The sequence below is a fragment of the Austrofundulus limnaeus genome, unplaced genomic scaffold, assembly GCF_001266775.1.
Source record: "Austrofundulus limnaeus strain Quisiro unplaced genomic scaffold, Austrofundulus_limnaeus-1.0 Scaffold149, whole genome shotgun sequence".
NCBI classification, from domain to species: domain Eukaryota; kingdom Metazoa; phylum Chordata; class Actinopteri; order Cyprinodontiformes; family Rivulidae; genus Austrofundulus; species Austrofundulus limnaeus.
Window position 1 is genome coordinate 384,960 of NW_013952551.1, and position 10,216 is coordinate 395,175.

At 37.5% G+C, this 10,216-nt stretch overlaps 1 pseudogene; it reads right to left on the reverse strand.

Annotated features, from left to right (window-relative positions):
* Positions 1–7,983: 7,983 nt before the first annotated feature.
* LOC106523248 (tubulin beta chain-like) overlaps positions 7,984–10,216 on the reverse strand; it is a 20,336-nt pseudogene continuing 18,103 nt past the window's right edge.

Here is a 10,216-nt window from a genome sequence, read left to right on the forward strand (position 1 = left end):
TCTTACTTTTGTTCGTACAAAGGGTTCGTACGAACATGTCACGTCAGATTCAACAAACTCTTCTATCTTCAGGAAAAGTGTYTAAATGAGCTGCGTAAACGTCCACCTGTTAGTATCCAGCTGCTCGTGCACGCGAGAGGAGATTAGCATAATTACCACCCCAAAAACACCATATAAGGCTATGTTTCCTGCCTCAGATACAAGGAAGTGTTCATTCATGAAAAATGACAGCGAAAATGAAAAAAAAAGAGCTTTACGAGTTCAGTGATTGAAGTCCATCTGTCAGAGATCCAGAAAAGAAAATCGATCATTTTTTGCAGCGTCAGCTGTGGAATAAAAAGAGCTGCTAAAAGTATAAACAACTGTGTTAAATCATTTTCATTTATTCAGATCCACACCGTCGTGCACCGACCTTATGGTGAATGCCACAAATTCTCCTGTCACTCGTACGCACAACTTAAGAACAAATCTGTGCATATGAACGGTTCTTGCATGAGGCCCATTGTAATCCAAGATGGCTGCCAGCTTAGCAAACAAAGAAATGGTTATGACTAAGTTCATTTTACAGATACTGAACAAAAATCACGTGTACTAGTACACATGTGTCAAACACAAGGCCCCGCGGGTGGCTCCCGTGTGGCCCGCCAGGGGGGGCCCCCTCCCAAAAGTTTTTTTTTACATAACATGACATTTTTTTTCTTATATCAATGGTAAACTTTAAATTAATGGTTAAATGTAACAACATTCATTTAATAAAAATAAATGAAACAAAAATTAATTAAAAAAATTCCTGTCCCTGAGCTGTTGGCTTGACGTAACTGAGCAATTTAGTTGGATAGCACAGTACTAATGTCTGAAAACAACCTGTTTTAAAGTCACCATCAAACATAAACTAAATCTGCCATAATGCAGCTACTCACTAGAAACTCAGTGAGTAAAACTTTATTTGTTTTACTTTTAATATTTCTGTATTTATTACAGATTTAGTCAGTCATACACTTAGTTCTTATCAGTGTTTAAAAGAGGACATGTTAAAAACTCTGTTTAGTCAAAGTTAAACACGAAACATTCAAAGTTCATTACAAGTGGCCCTTCGAGGGCCACCATAACGCTCATGTGGACCTTGGTGAAAATGAGTTTGACACCCCTGTACTAGTAGCTGAGAGTCATCAAATCATACTCTAAGATTGATTGATTTTTGTTATTGTCACATATGTTATAAAAAATACTTCACCAACCACTGGATGGATTTTATTGACACTCTCACAAAGTAATCACTGAATTGATGTCTACAACTGATAAACCTTGGAGTCAATCTGATTTAAGATTGCCCTGACAGCCTACTGACTTCAGCAAACAAATATCGCTTTGACTCAACGGTGGTAGTAGCCAAACATCATCCCCAACTCAGTTCAAGCTAATCAACATTAGCCAAGACCAAGGGTGTAGGAATGGGTTTACGATTGGGGGTTACACATAACATCGGAAACCTAACAGATCCATAAATAGTCTGAGCAGAAATATGTCATAAATTAACTACTCTGCAAAGTGTTCACAAAAAATACTTTTTGATCTTTTACTTTATTCTTTTTTCAAATGTTTCTTGGAAAAATAGTGTTGCGGGCAAACCACCGAACAAAAAGGCTTGAGTCTTTAATAGGGCTGTAAAATACTGTATATTGTGATATATATCACCATTGCAATATCACTGTGCACAATATTCATTTTGAAAAGGACAACTTGGAGTGCAATAATTGTTGATTAATGTATTTAAAGAGTTTTGAAATTGTATTTTAATGCAATATTTAGCCAGTAGGACGGAGTCTTTTGGCAGCAAAAGCTCACACCTGACACAAATAACTTTGCCAAAAATGGAAAAAGTCCCATAGAGTAGGAAGTTTCTAGATTAGAAAGAGAGGTGGGAAAAAACACAATTCATACCTGATATCATCATTGCAATATTTACAAATTGCCATAACAAGATTTTCTAAAATAAAATATCTATTATGTGTCTCTTATGTGTTGGTCTTGTCTCTCCCTCTCTCTGACTTCCTGCCTCTGATGTCCCTGCATGCCATCAATGTATTTACAACAGAGAACACCACTGCACCACACACTATAATGCACAGCACCGGCACGTGACTTTCAGAAGCTAAAAATGTATCTATTAAAGTTTTTGTCATAGAGATAGTTTTAACATCTGATTAACATTACACATCTCATACGCTGTCAGCTCTGTTTACAGTGTAATCTAACCCTTACAGTAAGTACTGTGGCAATAATGAAAAAAAAAATCAACCTGACATCTGTCCTCACCTTTCTGGATCTGTTAAAATTAATATGGTTTTTAAACCTGACCTCTCACCCTAAAGCTCCACTCTTTCTCTTCCCTCAACCAGCTCTTCTCCTGATAAAATTATTCATGTTTAAAATGTAATAACAGACTAACTAAACTAATTTAAGACCTCGCCTGAGCTACCTGTCTCTCCAATGCTACCATAATTTTTGTATTAAGACATTATTGCACATAATATCTGTGCAGCCTTTTTGCTGGTGATGGCTTTTGTGCTTATAAAACATTTTGGCAAGTGTAGCAAACAGACAAAATTAGCAGTTAAATATGAACGAGTGAGCGTACCAGGATTAAGATGATCGAATCAAAAAGATTCAATTTCTATTATGAAAGTAAACTGACAACAAGATGTTATAAACAAAAAAATATTCACAGCAACATTCCCAACAGACTGTTTTACTCGACTCTAAAGAGTTTTTCAGAGGGAGGCAGGGGTGCGCAGTAAAATGACGCTGTGTTGCACCTTCAAAATAAAAGCACTTGAGTTAAAGTGTTCAAAATTAAGTATTTTTCCTCCTCCATTGTGTGTGACAAATGCACATGTGTCCAATATAGGGGGTGGATACACCTATGGCCAAAGATTTTTATTTTAATTTTTTGTATGGCATCTGTGCTTGAAAAGTAGTCATTTATTGGACTCAATCCTATATTTTTGTTAGTAAAATATCTCAAGAACCACTGAAAATAATTAGAGGAAATTTTCAGGAAGTAATAATTGGATTTACAACATACACCTAGGACTGATTAACAGTTGAAGTCAATTTAATTCAAGATGACCTCTACAAGTAATTTATCTTAGCCAACATTTATTCTGAAATAAATAATCAACACAGAGAACTGGCTCCACAACAAACCCATTGATATAAAATAATTATTAGTGTTTAAATGTTGTTTTGCATGTTTGGTTAAAAAAATACAACCAACCTATAGAGATTTATTTTCTCTTTATTTGTATGTCTTTTTAGAGGGCTATTGGACAAAAATATCACATGAATATCATGCACATTTTTTTCTCTTTTTAAATAACAATAATAACAAATACTGACAGGAAACATTTAGGTCAGTGCTGCAGTCTTGTTACCCTGAAGCTGCATGTTTGAGTCCAGATAGAACTTTTTTTATTTATTTGTTTTAATCTCTCATGCAAGTTTGCTTGCTGTGACAACCCCTGCAAAAAGGGAGCAGCCGGGTGCTAAAGCCAAGAGCAGCTGAAAGAAAAACAACATTCAAAAGACACACCAGTAGAAAATATATGTAAACAATAATTAGCAGGTGATCCCAGATCCCATTTGGACAATATTTATCCACCACCAGCCAGGAGATCTGCAGCTGATATGATTTTATTTATCAGGGTGTTGAAGTTCACACAATGTGGCACACTTTCTGTTATCTAAAAAAAGAGACATTAGCTGCCCGATCAGCTCATTTGAATATATTTTGCCACATGACTTCATTTTGCACTTTATTCAAGAAGTCAGCCATTTCAGGACATTAGATTTTAGTATTTTAAGTGTTCTGTATCTACCTTCAGCATGCATATTTTTTGTATGTTATTGTACGTATGTTATTTTTAGGTTAATTTGCTGCATTAGCCTTTTGGTATTCAGTATTAACTTCTATGTATTTTACACCACCTGTAATCCTTTGTGGTCTTACTTGTATTGACCAGAAGACTAACCTGTTTCTTTCTCACATCTTGGGAGGGCAGTGTACAGTTTGATGGCCAGCAGAAGGGATGGTAGATTTTATTTGTATTCAAAAAGCCAACAATATTTCTGTTCTTTCTATTGATGTATGTTTAAATCCATAGGTTTTCCAAGTAAATGTGATTTTGGTTGTGGCAGAAATAACATCTTTGATTGAAGGCTTTGAATATATTTAATGTTCTGAAAATTATTTAGATTTATAAAAATAACACAAATGATCCTGATGCATCTCAGTAATCCAGGTAGAAAAAAATAAGTAGATCCTCTGGACTGATTCTTCTTATATTAAACATTTTATCTCTCCTCAAAAAGATTTCTTCAGTCTGAGGAGTTTCATGTAAACTCATCCTTATAAGCACTGCCTCCACATAAACAAACAAGTTTAACAATGACAATCAAAACTGTTGTTCACATGCAAAAGAGGACCATCAGCCTAACAATAGATCATTCATGCCCTGATTATCACTTATTATTCACAGGGGGCTGAGTCACACTTGCAATAACAGTGTTAAAAAATAAGCAATGTTCGTTACCCTTTACCTGTTCAGATCTAACACCAGTTAATAATGACGTGAAAGTTTGAGTGAGCCATACAAAACCATCCGGACACAGCTGTGGACTCATTAGCTTTTTAATATGCCTCCGACAGGCATCAGACTGTTACCTGTTGCACATTTGCACATTACACTTTAAAAACAGACTGTACAGTTCCCTTCTTGTTGTCATTATTATATTGTTCCCTTCTGATCCTTAGTTTAGTCTCTTCTTTTTTATCCAATCAACATTGTTTGTGTCCTTCGGTGATGACTCGTATTTTTTTAAATATAGTTATCTCTTGGCATTCAAAAATGGATGACAAACTATGAATTTCATTGCTCAGGGAAACATGTTTTTCATCTGTGCACATGACAATAAACACTTTGAATCTTGAATCTGTACTCCGTGCTTTCGTTTCCCGTCACAAATCAAATCCGTCATGTACCCAGAATGCATTGCTTCAGTTTTCCAATAAGCAGTTTTAAAATTACTTTATTGATGCTTCTTTAATGAAAAACTACAATAAACAAAAGAAAAAGAGAAGCAGCTGAACTAGCAATCCTCAACAACTTTTAAATGTTTACAGCATGAGCCAAAGGTCTGTTTCATGAAATCACATCCCGAGCAATCGATGGTTGTTGGATTAAGCTGTAAAAGAGTTCATATACCACTAGTTGGCAGTATTGTGCATATATTGTGCATGAATTATTGCCAGCTAGTGAGTGTCAAATTGAACTTGTGCTTCCAAATTAGCTTCTGCTAGTTTTTCTAAGGCCCAAGCTCTTTTGAGGTTACAGATCTAAATATTTACATAAGCGCCTTAGAAATTGCTGAGCTAATTTTTGGATCAGCGCTGCCCACCACTGATAAAAATATACTACTGTCCACCTAATAAAAGACTATACAATGTGTAGTGTCTTTACAAGTCAGTAGTAAATACCCCAATAAATTTCTTCAACAGCATTGTAAGAGAGGGACAACTGGACACAGAGACTTTACCTCTGTTTAATGGTGGACAGTTTTTCTTCAAAAAATGTCTTCCTTTACTCCTCTCTCAAAACAACATTCCTCTCAATCAAGGATGAGAACATCTTCATCCCTGAAAGAGGGACCCCTGGCCTGTAGATGAGTGTAAACTGCAGAGTCCCGGGCTGATGATGTTGCTCCTCTATGTCAACCCATTCTTTTGAACAGTGGCTGTTTTGTTTCCCCAGTGTATAACTGATCACAGTCCTCCTGGCACTTAACAGCATACACAACATTACTCTGTTTTTGCCAGGGGACTGGATCTTTGGGGTGAACCAGTCTTTACAGTAATGTGTTTTGCGTTTTGAAAGCCACTTGGACGTCATGTTTAGAGAACAAACATCTCAGTTTCTTTGACACTCTCAACCACTGGCCATGGGGTCTTCATTATCACCTGTGGATGTGTTCTTCTTTAGCTTCTATAGCTTCAGTGGTGAAGTTGGTCTGTCTTACTCATTTGATCAATAGCTGGGTCTGTGCCTTCTGGAGGATATTGCTTGCCCGGAGTCCACTAACAGAAGGTTTGAGCTAAAGGCTCAAGGGAAAGATGCCACTCTGTCTCCAGCGGAGGTCCACCTTATGTTTTACTGTTTGCTCAAACTCTCAAACAAGTTTAAGTTTCAGGCAATCTTGGCCAAAGTGGTTAAAAACGTCCTGATGCTTCTCAAGTAGAAAAACAAAAAACAAAAAGGATTTCTGTTGAGTCTGAAGTTAGTACATTTTACCAAAGTTTTCTGAAATGTTCTGGGAGAACTTAGAGCTACTTTGAGCTACAGCATAAACAAATGACTAGGACGTTTTGTAGATATCACATTAACTGTTGATTAAGTACTTCATGGCTACACAGGTGTATAGTGAGAAGAAGACAGTGTAGTTTTGGGATATGTTAAATATGTCTGGAGTTTAATTTCTTCAGCCCTTGAAGGATAAATTAACATGGAAATCAAATTGCTGCTTAAAGCAAACCTAATTTAATTTAATTTATATTCACTTTAGAATCCACACAGAAAGTAATACTGTTCTGTCTCTGATGTCTCTTTCAGACTGTATTTCTCTCTTCGAATCAGTTGAATGTGTTTTTCTTGTGTTTTTGTTCAGTTTGATATAAAATGTAATACATTTGTAAAGGCTGGTTTCTGTGGAACACAATGGGGTGAATGAACCATGCTGAGAACTGATCAGTGTGGAGAAAAGAAAAAAATTCCACTATTGAGCATTGGAGTTTATTTTTTCCATTTGGCTGTACTGTCTAATTATTTATTTGAAATGCGTTTCACCGCCATCAGCCTTACTTTTGACACCAAGTTCTACTGGGATATAAAGTTTGTAGAACCAAGTTAAGATTTGTTTTGAGGGTTTTTTTCAGTGTTTATCTATGGCTCGTTTTCCTCTGGACTCAACAAATGGCTGGATGAACGCTGTGTTTGATCTGTCATCACTTACAGTACAAATCAAACTCAGCAAGCAAACATGTCAATCTGGCATCAGCCTACCACATTTTGCTGAGTGAATGAGGTTTGGTACTTTTAAAAAATGACAGAAATGTTACAAAAAATCTCAGCATTCCAAACAAACAAACCAAGAATAAACTGCGATATGCTTATTTCTCTTTAGATTAAATAAATGACTCCTCTAACCTGTTTGTGCCCACCTGTCAGTCATAACTGACACATAGAAGTCAATAAATATTTCCAGAAAGACAATGGAAGACAAATCTGTGCAGGGAAAATCTTTGACAGTTCTTGAATATTTTGACTGTTCTTCACTGGGACAGCAAGTCATAAAATCACCATAACAACAACAAGTAAAACATCCCAATGCAATAAAGTTCTTTACTTTTTGTGTTCTTATTTTGGATCCTTAGTTTGTTCTGTCTTGTGACAGAATCAAACTCTGGTTTACAAAATCTAAGTTGTGGTGCTTATATGATAGTCTGCCATGAAGCCATTTTGTGTTGATGTTTCAGAATTCAAATATTGCCACAGTTGGAGCGTCTGCGTCATCGTGCCTAAAGAGACCTTGTGCACACAGAATCATGCAGACACTGGGTGACAAACAAGGGAGAAAGGCAATATTTGACGATTAAAAAATGGGTCTGATTTAACCTAACCTAATGTAACCAGCTTTCTTTCTTTCTTTCTTTCTTTCTTTCTTTCTTTCTTTCTTTCTTTCTTTCTTTCTTTCTTTCTTTCTTTCTTTCTTTCTTTCTACTTAGTGTGAGTGAGTAAATATTGCCTAATTTAGTTTTTTTTCAGGTTTTTATCAGTTTTTTCAGGTTTTTATTTGAACTTTTTACATAAGCTGATCATAAAGATGAGACAAGACAAGACAGAACTCCAGTGTCCCGTTTGGGCCTCGTTGTCACTCGATCTCCTCCTTTTTGATGCTCTGGTTTTCATCTTTGGCATCCTGGTACTCGGACACCAGGTCATGTTGCTCTCAGCCTCAGAGAACTTCATCTTGTTCATGCCCTCACTTGTGAACCAGTGCAAGAATGCCTTCCTGCGGAACATGGCTTAGAACTGCTCTGAGATGCACTTGAAAAGCTCCTGGATGGCTGTGCTGTTGCCGATGAAGGTAGCAGCCATCTTGAGGCAGCGGGGGGTGACTTAGCAGACTTCCACCATCACGTTGTTGGGGATTCACTCCACTACGTAACTGCTGTTCTTGTTCTGCATGTTCAACATCTGCTGGTCTACCTCCTTTATACTGTAGACATGAGCCCGCAGAGCACTGTGGGTAGTGGCGTTGACGTAGGTCGCACGCCGCTATCATGTTCCTGGTGTCGAACATCTGCTGTGTGAGCTCAGGCATGGTCAGGACGCGGTACTGCTGGCTGCCCCTCGTTGTCAGGGGGCGTAGCCCAGCATGAAAAAAATGGAGGCGGGGGAACAACACCATATTGACTGCCAGCTTTCGCAGGTCAGCGTTGAGCTGCCCAGGGAAGCGGAGCAAGGCAGTCACCCTGTGATGGCCGACAAAATGGTGGTTCAGGTCCCCGTAGGTGGGCGTGGTCATCTTTAGCATGCGAAAGCAGTTGTCATGGAGAGCCTTGTTGGAGTATGTCTCATCAGTGTGGAGTTGTACGGCTCCACCATGTCCAACACCTTAGGAAAGCGCATGATGCTGAAGGTGTTCATGATGCAGTCCGGCTATTTTGGGTTATTACTGACATTTGTCAACAAATTGGCTGAAGGCTCATGATAAAACAGCAGAGAGGTAAAGTTAGTTTTATTTTCCCAATGGGCCAGCCAGTGACATAGGCACTCTAAAGGCAAAGGCTAGGGGGTGCAACAAATGGGGGTTGAATTTTTTTTTATAACTTTTTATCAGATTATTGTTGATTTTGTCTTTAGAATGGTGTGTAAACAAAACAAAATAAGGATAATGGAAATTTCAGTTACAATTTCATAAATAAAGTTTAGGTTAAAGTCTGTTTTCAGTGTGTCATAAAATACTGATGTTAATTTGTCTTATTAATCCCAAGAATTCAGCAAAATGCTCTTCAGATGGCTGGAAAATGCAGAGATTTGAGCAGATTTTTCACAGCATTTTCTAGGGGAATATACCCCTGAATCCCCTAGAACTGCTTCAGTCCACAGCTGCTGATTAATATGAACAGCTGTTCTTCATTTGTGTCAGCAGATGTTGGAAGGTATGAGGTAGACTTCTGGTTTTCTGTTTCAAAAGAAGTATATTGTTGACTATTTTAACTGGACAACCTGGTTTCTAAAGATAAAATTATTAAAGACAAAACTATTTAATTTCACATGTGAATGTAAAATGACAGTAAGATTTAAAGGGCACCACCTGAAATCTTGGCTAAGGCACCAAACTGGCCAGGTCTTGCCCTGTTTCCTTTCAACACCTATATCTGAATGAACTGCGTTCAAATGTTCTGTCCAAGGTTGGCCTCGGCTGCAAATCTAAGAATGCGATGTGGATCAGATGGAACAAACATCTAAGAAAAAAACTAACTAAAACAAATTTATGTGATTTTTGTTTTTTCGCTGATTGCTTGCAGATCAGGTGTAAGTTAATCTGTTCAGCTGGCTGTGCACATCATGGAACTCTTTGAATGTAAGCCTGGAACGACCGGCATGGTCAAGGGTCACAGTTCTGAAACTTGCCATCTTAATTCAAAAGCAGCTGATAGATGAAGACTAATGGACTTGACAAGGGAGCGACAAACAACAATGTTGCGAATCGAATTCTCGGGTCACTTGTCTTAACGAAATTTGATTGGTTCTAAAAAACAAAAAAAGGAGGGTGTCCGTTACGTATAAATTAAACAAATCTTGAAATGCTAATGATATTGAAAAACAAATGCACTCCAAGATATGAATTTATGAGGATAACTTCACCCTGGTGCCAATAAAATCCCACAAAGCTGCCTTTTCTAGTAATCACTTGGTGAAGGAACTAAAATAACATTGAAAGTGTTAGCTAACTGCAGTCATTTGTCAGTCAAGGAATCACTCGCTGATTGGTTGTAATGCCATGCAACAATGACAAAAGTTGAACATTTTTCAACTTTCATATGTCCATGGGCATCAGAACCATTTTGAAAGTGTGTGTGTGTGTGTGTGTGTGT